Source organism: Globicephala melas, chromosome Y (genome assembly GCF_963455315.2).
Source record: "Globicephala melas chromosome Y, mGloMel1.2, whole genome shotgun sequence".
NCBI classification, from domain to species: Eukaryota; Metazoa; Chordata; class Mammalia; order Artiodactyla; family Delphinidae; genus Globicephala; species Globicephala melas.
In genome coordinates this window covers 5,811,250-5,825,285 of record NC_083336.1, presented here as the reverse complement: position 1 = coordinate 5,825,285, position 14,036 = coordinate 5,811,250, and the positions used below count along the sequence as shown (strand labels likewise).

General features: G+C 36.0%; 1 protein-coding gene across 1 annotated transcript in view; it reads left to right on the top strand.

The window, feature by feature from the left end:
• Window positions 1–14,036, top strand: part of LOC115849619 (carbonic anhydrase 5B, mitochondrial-like) — a 206,851-nt gene that overhangs the window by 103,092 nt on the left and 89,723 nt on the right. The gene's annotated exons all lie outside the window — the stretch shown is intronic.

The window sequence follows — 14,036 nt, the reverse complement described above, 5'->3', positions numbered from 1 at the left end:
ATGTCATTCTATTTTACTTTTGGATTCAAAGATAATTTAATTCATTTCATCTTTATTTTCTTTCCATTTCCAAAACTCATCAGTTTTATCCTAGGACTGTAATGATAAAAAAAAATCATTCATTTTAGAAAGTTTGTCCAGTCTATTGGAATGATTTTCCACTAAAAAAATATTAAGGAGTATGTTGCAATCAGGAGATTATCTGCAGCGTTGAAAATGCAGACTTTTAAAAATTAATTAATTAATTTTTGGCTGAATTAGGACTTCATTGCTGTGCACAGGCTTTCTCTAGTTGCAGCAAGTGTAGGCTATTCTTTGTTGTGGTGTGTGGGCTTCTCATTGTGATGGCTTCTCTTCTTGTGGAGCACAGGCTTTAGGTACGTTTGCTTCAGCAGTTGTGGTACACGGGCTCAGTTGCTCCGTGGCATGTGGGATCTTCCTGGACCAGGGATTGAACCCATGTCCCCTGCATTTGCAGGTGGATTCTTAACCACTGCGCCACCAGGAAAGTCCCAAAAATACAGATATAAAACCTCAAATCTTGAAATTCTTTGCTAATTGTTAACATTATATTCTAGTTTTAGCAATGGGTATTGTTAAACAGGGATTAATATGTATAGATAATTTTGATATTGTAAAAAATGTACTTTGCATTTAGGAAATAATTGCTAAAATTCACACCAGTTCAACAATTTACTAAACAATGGGACACTTCTGTGTCTCACTTCCATTTGTTACAGAATGTTCACTTGTGTTCTCTTTCCATAGAGAATAAGGACTATTATTGCAAATTAAACAAAATAAATGGATGAATATCTTTCCACTTGCTATGAACTCTTAACACTAAATTCTTTTTAGGAGGTATCGTTAGTGAAGTTATTGAATTAGAGAATCATATTATTAATTCTTAATGACTTAGATTATTAAATGTTTTATTAGTTTTAGTGTTCTGTATTTAACTGCAATCTTCAGACTTCTGAATGCCAGCAATTCTGATAATTAGAATAGTTGTCTCATCAAAGCCCAACTAGTAGCTGCTCTAAGAAGAGAGGGGGAGGGGCAACTGGTCTTCAGTCAGGAGCCCCCAAATTTACGTCGTGAATTTAATAGACAACAGCACGTGAATTTCAACATTTACCTATTCCTTGTGGAAAAGGTGCAGAAATATCACCCCTCACTTGAAATCTCCCCACATTTCAAACTCCCTTCAGTTTGAAATCTGAAGGCTGATTCTGCTTATGTCAGGAGCAAGTGATGCACGTGAGCTCCACAGAGGACCGCTGAGAGCAATCCCTTTCCCTTCTTTGAAAGAGAGTCTGATGGTTTGCAGTGTATTAACTCCATTTGATGGTGAATTGCTATTTCAGTCACAAAAACTGTTTCTCTATCTCAAAGGGGGAGAATATGTCTTTGTGATTTTTTCTGCTCAAATCAGTGTTTCATGTTGGACTGCTACATGAAACCATGAAAAAAATGAACGTGGAAAAATATGAAAAATGTATGCTATTCTCCTAGTACATTTCACTGCCAGATTTTTGGGTGATATACAGTGATGGCTGTCATAACAACAGAGTAATCCAGGAAATACAATTATGCATATAATGAAACTGGCAGTGAGGGGGAGCTGCTCTGATGAGAAATAACTGGCTTGTTCCTAGGCATCTAGTTATTTCACCTTATATATCAATTACCTAGATTTGGGCTCTTAAAATTGCTGCTCATCTACCTAAACTTTAGGTTCTGAGCTTCTTCTCTTGATTATTCCCATCATATCAGAGCAGATGAGGATAAACAAAGTGAGTCAGTTCCCCTGGTGTCAATCACTTAAGGAATCAACATAATTGATGCAATGGAGTTGAAGCAAATAATGTAATTAAGGAAAGGGGAACCCATGGAATTCTGGATTAAATAATATAATGATGCATAATTATGCATCTAAACAATAAAAGGATTGCCTTGGAATAACACATTACACATGTGGTTGATCCAGAATAAGAAATATTAATCCACCTTCCATCCATGTGTGGTAGAATTTTGTATGTTGGTATAATGATGTGGGATATTTATATTAATACATTTATTAATGTCTATTAATTTTTTAATTATTAGTAATGAAAATACGTGTTTATAGCTACCAGTTGATGGGCACAGAATCAAATCTAAAACATGGCACTTTAATTTCCCTAAGAGATTTTTACAAAAGTCATTTTGAAAGACAACGGAGTTTTTCTAGTAAAGTTTCTACTTTTTCAAAACTATAACTGAAGGGACTTACCCAGTGGCCCAGTGGTTAAGAATCCACCTGCCAATGCAGAGGACACAGGTTCAATCTCTGGTCCAGGAAGATCCCACATGCCGCAGAGCAATTATGCCTGTGTGCCACAACTACTGAGCCTGAGCTCGAGAGCCCGCAAGCCACAACTATTGAGCCCACATGCTGTAACTACTGAGCCCGCATGCTGCAACTACTGAAGCCCATGTGCCTAGAGCCCATGCTCTGTAACAAGAGAAGTCACCATCATGAGAAGCCCGCGCACTGCAATGAAGAGTAGCCCTCACTCATCACAACTAGAGAAATCCCGCATGCAACAAGGAAGACGCAATGCAGACAAAAAAAAAAAACAAACAAAAAACTATAAGTGAAAATGCTGCCTCCCATATATGTACAATAATTAAACATTTCTGGCATTATGCAGGGATTCTAATATAAAGTCACAAAAAACAACTCAGTGTTGAAAATTTACCGCTATAATAATAGCAAGCATTTATGGAGTAGTAACCCCATGTCAGGTACTTCATTTAATATTACTTTTCAACTTCACTACAAATCTTAAAGTAGGTATTACTCTCCATTTCAGAAACTGAGATTAAGTGACAGTAAATGTCTTTCTCAACTTCAAACATGTTTTACTGATTCTCCTCTTCTCTTGTGGTCAGTTAATGGAATTCAGTTATAAGCTACATGAAGACAGAGTCTGTTTCCTTAGGGTTACACATCTTACATTTAAAACCTTTCAAGATAGTTTTCTAATTATAAAGTTCATGATAAGCTGAAAAAATAACTTTAAAACTTAGTGGTTCAAAGCAATAAGCATTTGCTACGTCATTGTGTCTCTGGGTTAGGAATCTTGGAGCAGCTTAGATAAGTAATTCTGGCTCAGAGTTTCATGAGATTGCAGTTATTATGTCACCATGACAGCAGACGTCTGAAGACTTAACAGAGTTACTGTATTTATTTTCAAGGTGTCTAACTCACTTTCCTGTTGGCAGGAGGACCTTATTCCTTGCCTCGTGTACCCTCCATAGGGCCTCTTGTTTACCCTAGGAGTGAGCTATGAAAGAGAGCAAAGAGAAGCACATGATAAGTCTCATAAGTCACATACCATCAGTCACTTTTACCACATTCTTTTTGTTAGAAACAAATCAGTTAGTATAACCACTCTTTTATTTTTAAATTAAATGTATTTATTTATGGCTGCATTGGGTCTTCGTTGCTGCACCTGAGCTTTCTCTAGCTGCGGCGAGTGGGGGTACTCTTCGTCGTGGTGCGCGGGCTTCTCATTGCGGTGGCTTCTCTTGTTGCGGAGCCCGGGCTCTAGAGCGCAGGCTCAGTAGCTGTGGCGCAGGGGCTTAGTTGCCCCGCGGCATGTGGGGTTTTCCCAGACCAGAGATCGAACTCATGTCCCCTGCATTGGCAGGTGGATTCTTAACCACTTTGACACCAGGGATGTCCCAGTATAACCACTCTTAAATTCAGATGAATTAGATTTTATGACTTAAAGGAATAAATATCAAAGAAATTACACATTTTTCAGCCACCACATAAGTAGATTTTGGATTTCAGTGAACACAGAGACTGTGAAAATCCACAGCATGGAAAGATACAATCCAATTTAATTTACCAAAAGAAACTAACAGAATGTCCACAATCAACCCCCTACACTAAATATGATGACTAATGTTAGGAAACTATGCATCATTCAAAGATTTTGAGCCCTGTTAATATTAAAATATATCTGAATAATAATGAGATGCCTATTCAAATAATATTGTGCCTCTAAAATACAATTATAGCATTTTCTATAATTTTATAAACTGTAGAAAGTTCAAGCTCATAGTCAGTACCATTATCTATAGGAACACAAGAAAAAAGACAAATAATTAAAGTAGAAATTTAATGTAAAGGCAATCTATTAGTATCTATAGATGTTTCCCTTGCACTTAGCAGTCTTTCAACAAATTGTGTTAATACTGGAAATGTCATCTCCTTTGCATTCATAACTTCTAGCACTACCCTAGTCCCTGCTGTATATTATTTCAATCATGAAAATCACCTCATTTAACCTTTGAAATAATCTAAAAACAGGTATAAGAGAAAAAGACCTGGGTACTTCAAAAACTGAATATCCAAGCTAAATTTGATATTCCATAATTAGAAGAAGAAAAGAGAAGTGTAGAGGTTAACATTTATTCCAAAACACATGTAAAATAATTGATGGCTGGGATCAGATGCTCATATTCTGGGCTTATACTCTAGATCTCTTTTTTGTTTTAACCATGTGTTTTAAGCTTAGCATTGTTGCAGAAGTACATGGGAAGTAAAGAAAAGCAGAAAGAAGAAAACAATCAACATCCAGAGTCAGCCACTTTAATAACTGATGTATTTCCTTTATATTTTTGATTCACATACACTTTTTACAGTTTGGAATTACATTGTCTACCTAGTTTTTAATTTCCTGATTGTTTCACTTATTCTTAAAGCAGAAACATTTCCCAAATTAGCATAGCTCTTCATAGCTTTAATACATTAAAGTGGCTATTCATAGTGCTTAATGAATTCCTCTTATTGGATGAGTGGGGTATATCTATTTTTAATTTATTTCGTATTGCTAATAGTGCTGCAATGCTTGTTTTTGTTTATAGAGCTCTGATGAATTTTGATGCATTTTCTTAGGCTGAATTTTGTATAGAATTGCCATTTCAAAAATTAGGAAAACTTTTAAGTTAGTTTTATAGACTCATTTCTTGAACTATGTTAAATTACCTTTAACTTAACATAATTCACACAACTTCTTCCTCCCCTTTACATCAAAAACTAAGAAATTTTTTCTTAAGTGACACTGATGTGGAACACCATAATGGAAAAGTATTTTTTTAACTCTTTGATATTTTTTAAACCTGGATTCTTTCTATATCAGAATAAAATCTACATTTAAATACAATGAGAATTAAGATTGTACATATTTCTATGATACACAGTATTTTATTTTTCAGTACACGGGCCTCTCACTGTTGTGGCCTCTCCCGTTGCGGAGCACAGGCTCCGGACGCGCAGGCTCAGCGGCCATGGCTCACGGGCCCAGCCGCTCCGCGGCATGTGGGATTTTCCTGGACCGGGGCACGAACCCGTGTCCCCTGCATCGGCAGGCGGACTCTCAGCCACCAGGGAAGCCCGATACACAGTATTTTTGAGGCAAAGTATGGATTTTAGCAAACAGGACAGGCACAGTTTTGACTGCCAGGGTTGGATGTCCCAGGCCTTCATTCTTCTTTTCAATTTCACTTCACAAAAAAGGTCTTCAGGGCTTCCCTGAAGACCTTTTTACAGTTATCAGTGGGACTGTAAACTGGTATGGCCACTGTGGAAAACTGTATGGGGGTTCCTTAAAAAACTAAAAATAGAATTTCCATATGATCCAGCAATCCCACTCCTGGGCATATACCTGGAAAAGACAAAAAGTCTAATTAGAAAAGATACATGCATCTCAATGTTCATAACAGCACTATTTACAATAGTCAAAACCCAACCCAATGTCCATCGACAGATGAATGGATAAAGAATATGAGATATATATATAAATATATATATAAAGTATTACTCAGCCATAAAAAGAATGCAAGATTGCCATTTGCAACAACATGGATGGACCTAGAAAATATTAGTGAATATTATAGAAGTAAGTCAGACAGAGCAAGACAAATATTATTTGATATCACTTATACGTGGAATCTAAAAAATAATACAGATGAATCTATATACAAAACAGACTCACAGACACAGAAAACAAACTTATGGTACCAAAGGGGAGAGTAGGGGTGGAAGGGAGGGTTAAATTAGGGGTGTGGGATTAACAGATACAAACTACTGTACAAAAAATAGATAAGTAATAATGATTTACTATATAGCACAGGGAATTATATTCAATATCTTCTAATAACCTTTAATAGAATAAATATGAAAAAAATATATACAACTAACCACTTTGCTGTATACCTAAACCAACACAATGTTGTAAAGCAACTATACTGCAATTCAAAAGTTATTTTAAAGTATTTTTCTTAAAAGTAATTTTGTTGCTCTTGTGCAATCTTTCCAGATGAAAAATTTAGATAAAAGTAAAGTATGATTTTTTTTAAATGTGAAATTCCAATTACCATATTTAACACACTGTTAAGATAAAAAAAAAACAAAACTAAACTAAAACCTGAGCACCAGAGAAGACATGTGAGAGGGCAGGGGACCTTAATGATCTTTGTTTTTCAGAACTTCTCCTTAAAGTTTTCTTCCCTCATCCTGAAGACAAACTCCCAATGTTACCTTTGCAAGCTGCTATAAAAGCTTTGGATCCAGGCTGACTGCTGAGCCTATGATAACAGCTTATATTGCCAATTATTAGACAGCAGAGAATGGCCTCAGTTCCTGTAGTTTCCATGCAGAGCATCTTGCGATGCCCTCTACATTCATGAGGCTGATAAAATGAGTGAAAGACAAACAAAACTGACTGCCTCAGGGAGTCCTACTGAAACAAGGGACTGAACTAAATTATTCAGAGTCAACAGGGAACCCCAGGGCAGAAAGCCCTGCAAGGGAACTTACCTCGAGAGGAGCATTACTAACTCTAACTACTTGTCTTGTCTGGGGTACCTACCATGGTAAACTCTTTCTTTCTAGGGCTATCCTGACCATCACGACACTCAGCACACCTCAGCCCTGGAAGGCATCAGGTTACTGGATAAAGTTGTGCTATGCCTGAATTGACTGGCAGATTAATATACAAACTAAGAGAGGAAGATTCCTGGCTGTCTAGAATGGGCTATGGGACATTCTTCCTTGCTTGGTAATGACTACATTCACTCCTACAGACAGGTCTGAGCAACCTGTTTGGAGTGCTTTCCAAGGCCTTGGTCAACTGCTGTCTCTTAAAAAGTACCCGGTTATTGTCACAGCCACTCAGAACCTGACTAATTTGGGGCCATGATGGGTAACTTATGTTTCTCACTTGGCACTTGAAAAAAGCAAGGGATGAAGTTGCAACAAGATGAAACACACAACATGATATCCAAGAGCTAACTTCTAAGGTCATCTTGTGTATGAAATGCAACTTGAGGTAGTGAAATAGCTCTTGAAACACTTGTTATTTTGCAATGCATGTACTATGAAGCACATAAGGACAGGGAGTTACCCTAGCAAGGGAAGGTGGTGAGCAAAGCAGTAAATTCTGTGAAAAATAAACAAATAGAAACCTCAATTAAATGAAGTTGGGAGAGCAGCAGGGAACTTTCATACCCTGTGACAATAGCACAGCCCAATAGGAAGAAGAGGCTCTTCTTTTTTCTTCACAAGGACTCAGCCAAGAAATCCTCTCTATCAAAATGTTCTCCTTCCTTTGCTGTGGGTGACTCACCCATCATGATAGCAGATACAGTTATTGCAACTCTTTCATGATCATGAATAAACACAACTTTGCTGGAGAAATATCTGGCAGCCTATTTATTTCAAGTAAACAACACCCAACTTAGTGGTAGTGGTGAATGAGCAAAGATAAAGACAAATGATAGGCACAGTACCAATGGACTATGATCATATTTTGAAGGGACATGTGAGTCAGATCTCAGTCAGATCCCTACCTACACAGGCTAACCTAGCTACAGCTGTGAGTTAACCTTGATGAGAAACTTGCCCCTTTATCAATGTCTCAGTGAAATCTAGTCAAACATAGGAAGTAAAAATTTTGCTAAAGATTAGGGATTCCAGTTATACTTACTTCAAAAATATGCTGTAGGTCTATGTTTTCCTTTAAATGTCTTCCTCGATCCCCAGCCTTAATGACTACCCATTTCCCCAGCTCCAGCACCGTGATAATTTTATGACTAACTTACCCGTCCATGGTGCCAAGTTATCTGGTAAGATACCAGCCTAGATGTTGCTGCTAAGGTATTTTTTAGGTGTAATTATGTATAAATCAGTAGACTGAGTGAAGCAGATTGCTCTCCATAATGTAGATTGGCCTTATCCTATCAGTTGAAAGACTAAAGAAAGCAAAGGCTGAGATTCTCTGAGGAAGAGGGAATTTTGCCTCTAGAGTATCTTCAGACTTGAGCTGTAACATCAGCTCTTTTCTAGGTCTCCAGCCTGCAGTCCTGTACTGCAGATTTTGGACTTGCCCACCTCTACAACTATGTGAACTCCTTCCTTAAAATAAATTTCTCTCTCTCATTATATATGTTTATATATGAATATATATGCATATATACATAAATATATCTAAATATAGATATATATGGAATACCTCCTTCTGTATATGTATGTGATATATGTATATATATATATATATACACACACACACAAAGAGGGGGAATAGAAATATATACATTTATACACACACACACACATATATATACATATATATACATACATATATATATCCTATCATTTCTGTTTCTCTGGAGAACACTGACTAATACAAGTCTCACAAAGCTTTTGCCTCACTGCTCCTCTCTCTCGCTTCTTTAATATGAAATGAGCACCATATCAGTACTGAGGCCTTAGGACTAACTACAGTGGACTTGGCAAACCTTCTTTTCAATTTTTCAGGAAAGTCAAGTCTCCCCTACAAAGGAATTCTGGTACCATCTGCTAAAATGTTAACTTTTCTCCATATGGCTACCTAGATAAAATATTAAGTAACATAGCCATGTTACCACCAACATAATGATTGACAATTGTCCTACCTGACAAGTATTATTACAGATGAATGTATGGGATTTTCACTTTCATTAATTAATTTAAGAATAATTTAAATATTCTTTTCCATACAGGCTAACAAAAGAAAATTTAGAAAATTCATAAAAGTAAAATTAAAAGAAAAATAAATTAGCATAATTCCACTATTCACAATACTCATTTATATTTTGTGAATTTTCTTCCAGCTTGATTTTATATCCATTGAACTAAGCTTTCTGTTTCTGTTTTTTCGTACATATTGTAACCAGACATTATTTCTACATCTGCATAGTTCTTTTTAATTGTGCATCCCGATTTTCCACATTATTTCATAGAAAAATAAATCTACTCATTCTGAGTACCTTCACTTTATTCCTCTTGATGAACTTTTCATGAACTGATTTTAATTGTCCTTTACCCACAAGCAAATGGACTCGCTACCACCCTGCCCTGCTCAGACATGCTGTTATTTTACACTAGTGCATTCGTAACTCTTGTCTAATTTTATTCCTCCTGCTCAGAAAAACAGAGCAGCTGCTAGTCCCAGCTTCCTGGCTGTTCTCTCAGCCTCCCCTTCCTTCCTGTCCTTCTACTGCTGGCCTATGTTATTTCTTTTAAAGCAAGTTTTCAAAATACCAGGATAGATAAAGATCTGAGGACCATAATTTTTGTATACTGCTTAAAGACTTTTTTTTGGTTTCTTTTTTTGGTTTTGGATCCTGTATCCCAAACAATGAAACTGTGCCAAAAATTTATTTCAGAAGTAAAGCCAAGATGTATCCCTGTCTGACTAGCAGGAGATAAACAGCTTTCAGTTTAATCCTAACAAGAATGGGCAAATGGACCCTGACACTTGGTTTAATATTTCACTAACGTAATCCCTTTCCCATACATGTACTTACTTGCACGTGTGTGTGTCTGTATGTGTGTAGATATATTTATTCTCCTAGGAAATGAAGCTGTCATTTCTGGTGGTATTTAATGACTTTTACAAAATCCATCTGGAGGTTCAAATGAAAGAAATTATATGTCACTCTTAGATTTAGTGAAAGTATATATGCATTTCCACTCACAAAATTGATCTCCTTCCACCAAAATGGGAAAGCAACTGCCAGGAAAATGTGGGGGGAATGTATGCCCTCAAATTTTGCATGCATACATTCTTGCAGTTCAGCAATGACCAAGGTTCAGTACTGGGATTAAGACAGGAGTAGACACAAAGGGTCAATTTGAGTTCAGTGTCATCTGAGGACATCCAGTTTGGGCCTAGTTTGATTATTAGTGGACAGAAGTTGGCCAGTTCCAAGAGAGTTATAGAATTAAATTGTTTAATTTAACAATTAACAAATTAATTAAATTATGAAGAGACAAGGATATGTAGCTGGAACTCAGGATTACAATTGTCCATTTTAAAGAGTCTAGTTGTAAGACTCCTTCAGCAGATCCAAACCAAAGTGGTGGAACCAGGGACAGTCTATATTAGTTTGGGGATAGAATTGAAAAGACTTACAATGCTTATAAAGCAGATTTGATTTTTCTCTAAATAATAAAATTTACAGTAGAGGAAGATGACTGAAAAAAAAATTCAAAGAAATATCAAAAAGTAACTAACAAGGGGACTTTGGGAAATGTGAGCCATCTGGTGAATAATTGGGAATCATAGCAATTACATTTTCTGTTGACAATTCATGATGTAGGTTTCAATTTCTCAAGTTCCTTTCCCAGGATTCCTAGTATGTAGTTGAATCTGGCAGGAGTAACTTCCTTGATGGCAGGGAAAGTGTGGTTTTGGTGGTATCTTCCCAGGCAGTTTGGGCCACAGAAAAACCCAGGTATAATAAAAAGATATGAAGAATAAAATACAAAAATTAAGAGACATGAAGTATATGAAGAAATGAAGAACCACCCTTCTCTTCTCCCTGGCTTGCCTCTCCTTAAGAACATGCAAGTCTTATTTACTACCATTTTTCTAGAAAATGAGCTCAATTTCCTTTAAATTCTCTTACACTATCCAAAGGTCCTTAGGAAAGAAAATTGCATATTTTGCAGTATTCGTGTTAAAGGTTTCAGAAATCCAGCACGAATTTTTCAGATATCAGTGTCTCAGATCTTAACTTCAGTTTTATCTGGAACCTATAGGGTTATAACTTTTCATATGGGAACAAGTTATATAATTTTCCTTCTATTGGGAATTTTTAATAAACTGCATTCATTTGTATTTTATTAATGTAAGGAAGAGGATGAGCTTATTGTGAGGTTGTGCATGGAATGATACTAGAACAAAACACTCTTAGGGGAGAAGCAGCTCTAGGGATGTCCCCAGATCTGCAAAAGGACAAGCCCATCAGTGGTATAAATTGTTAACAAGAATAATGCTTTTTGATCAACATAATTGGCTCACCTCCTGGGACTTCAAGAATCTTGTTGGAACAAATACCATTTTTGGCAATTAGGATGGGTGATGTTGACTGAGATTCCTGCATCAGGCTCTTTCACACCCAAAATAAAGCTCTGCTTTCCAGGAGATTCCCCCAGTAGTTCAAACTGATCCACTTTCATTCCTGACTTCACGATGATCAAAGAAATATTGGTGGTCTTCATATTTTCTCCTCAGTCCCATGCTATGATTTGGCTTTTTACATTTGGGAAAACTGCAGGTGGCAGAGTTGGAGGATTAGTTACAAAATAAATTTCTAATTATGGCTCAAAACACATGTGAGACCTCAAAAACCTATTTCAAATTTCATAAGTAGATTTTTTTAACAGATAAATTGCAAGGAGAAACATGATATGGAAAGGAAATATGTAGATCAGAATACAGTTAAAAGAGTTATTAATTATAATACATGAACTTATTTGGATCTTGATAATATTTACAAATGTCACCTACTATTTCCTTCAAAATAACACAGGTGAGGGAAAATGAGTGGGCTCTTACAAAAACAAGATTGGTCATACATTAAAAATTGTTAAGTTGAATGAAGAGTACCTAGAAGTTTATTTTAATATTCTTTATACTTTTGTATATATTTGATATTAATCGTTATAACATTTTTTAAAGTCAGATAAGGGCATATGACATATTTATCTTTGAGACCCTGAAGGCTGGATGTTCATCATGTTTTTCTAAGTCAGGTCTGCAAACTATGGTCTATAGGCCAAATTCAGTGTTCCATCTGGTTTTGTAAATAAAATTTCATTAGAACACAGCTGTAGCCACACTCATTTCTGTATGGTCTTTAGTTCCTTTCCTGCTACAAAGCAGAGCTGAGTAGTTGTAACAGGGATCATATGACTCTCATAGTCTAAAATATTTACTATTTGTCCCTGAATAAAGTTTGACAATCCTGTTGTAACCCATTCTGATGAATTCTAACCTTATTTCTTACAATATTTCTACCTTACAGAATATGATTTGTTCATAATTGAATATTTTGGTTTTGCCAAGGAATTATATTCTGTATTTTCTTCAGGCATTAACTTATGATTTCCCCTCTTCTAGGAACTCCAAAACATATACACATACTTTGCCCAGTTCTCTTCTGCTCAGATTTCAAGTGACTGTTTTCCCAGGAAAGCTGCCATGCCACCCAATGCCTCATTTTTGATCAAATACCCCACTTTTGTATCCCCAGAAAATCTTCCAACATTGAATTTCAAATATTTCTGTTGACCCTTTCTCATTCTCTTTTCTTTGTGACTTTATAAATGTGTACATGTTAGTACTTTCACATTGTCCTACAGCTTTTGGATGTTCTGTTTTCTTTTTCACTCTTTTTGTCTGTTTGAATTTCAGTTTGGATACTTCTATGACATATAGTTAAGTTCAGTGATTCTTTCTTATATTGTGACCATTCTGCTAATGATCCTGTCAAAAGAATTCTTTATCTCTTACAGTGTTTTTCATTTCTAGCATTTTCCCTTGATTTTTTGTATGGTTTCCATCTGTCTGCTGAAATTATCTATCTTATTGTGTATTTTGTCCACTAGAACTTTTAATTAATTATTAATCCTAGTTATTTTAAATTCCCTATCAGGTAGTTCCAATGTTTGTGTCATATCTGTATCTGATTCTGTTGATTACTTTGTCTTTTGGGATTGCATTTTGGGGTGGTTTTTTTTGTCTTTTTATATGCTTTGTGTTTTTGTTGTTGTTGAAAATTGGGCATTTGCTGTAGCACAGAAGGAGACTAAGGTTAATAGCATTATGCTTGGAAATAGGTACACTTTCTTTATGCTAAGCCTTTAGTGTCAGGAGTTCGTGTTAATCTCTTCAGGATTTTGACTGGGTCTGAGGTCTGTTGTTGCTATGATTATGCTAAATACAGCATAGATTTTAAATTGCCCTAGTACACAGCATCTTGTTACTATTGACATTTGGACCTAGTTTATTCTTTGTGGTGGAAGCTATCTTGTGTAGTACAAATTCTAAACTTCATTTGGTATTTCAAATGTAGAACTTGTTGCTGTATCATTTCTCTCTAAGCATTTAAAGGGGTGTCAAGTAAATGTAATATGTCAAATATGACATATGTCCAATTCTACTATTAAGAAGTGGAAAAACAGTGTGCTGAGAGGATAGATACATGAATAAAGAATAGGAAAATATCTAATTGTATGAGAGTATACAACATGGGTATGATTCACACTGAAGTTGTGGTAACCATTACAAACTTGGATTCCATGTGTACTTCCACTATTTAACCTTGAATAAGTTGTTTGGCTCATGTCATTACCCCCTTCTCTCCTGTAAATAAAGAACTTGGATGAGATCAGAAGTTTGCAGATTCAGATGACTTCAGGACCCAGGTAGGAAATTTAAAAAAAGCACGTGCAAACTTGGTGTAAGACACCAAATATTAAGCCAATTATGTTATAAAATACCTCATTACATTGTATTTTAGAACATTGTAAAAATCAAACAAGACAACTTGAAAAGGTCTTTTTTGGCACATGGGTTGCCAATCTTGACCCCAACAGCAACACAACTCCCTCAGTGATGGCAACCAAAATGTCTCCAGACATTGACAAG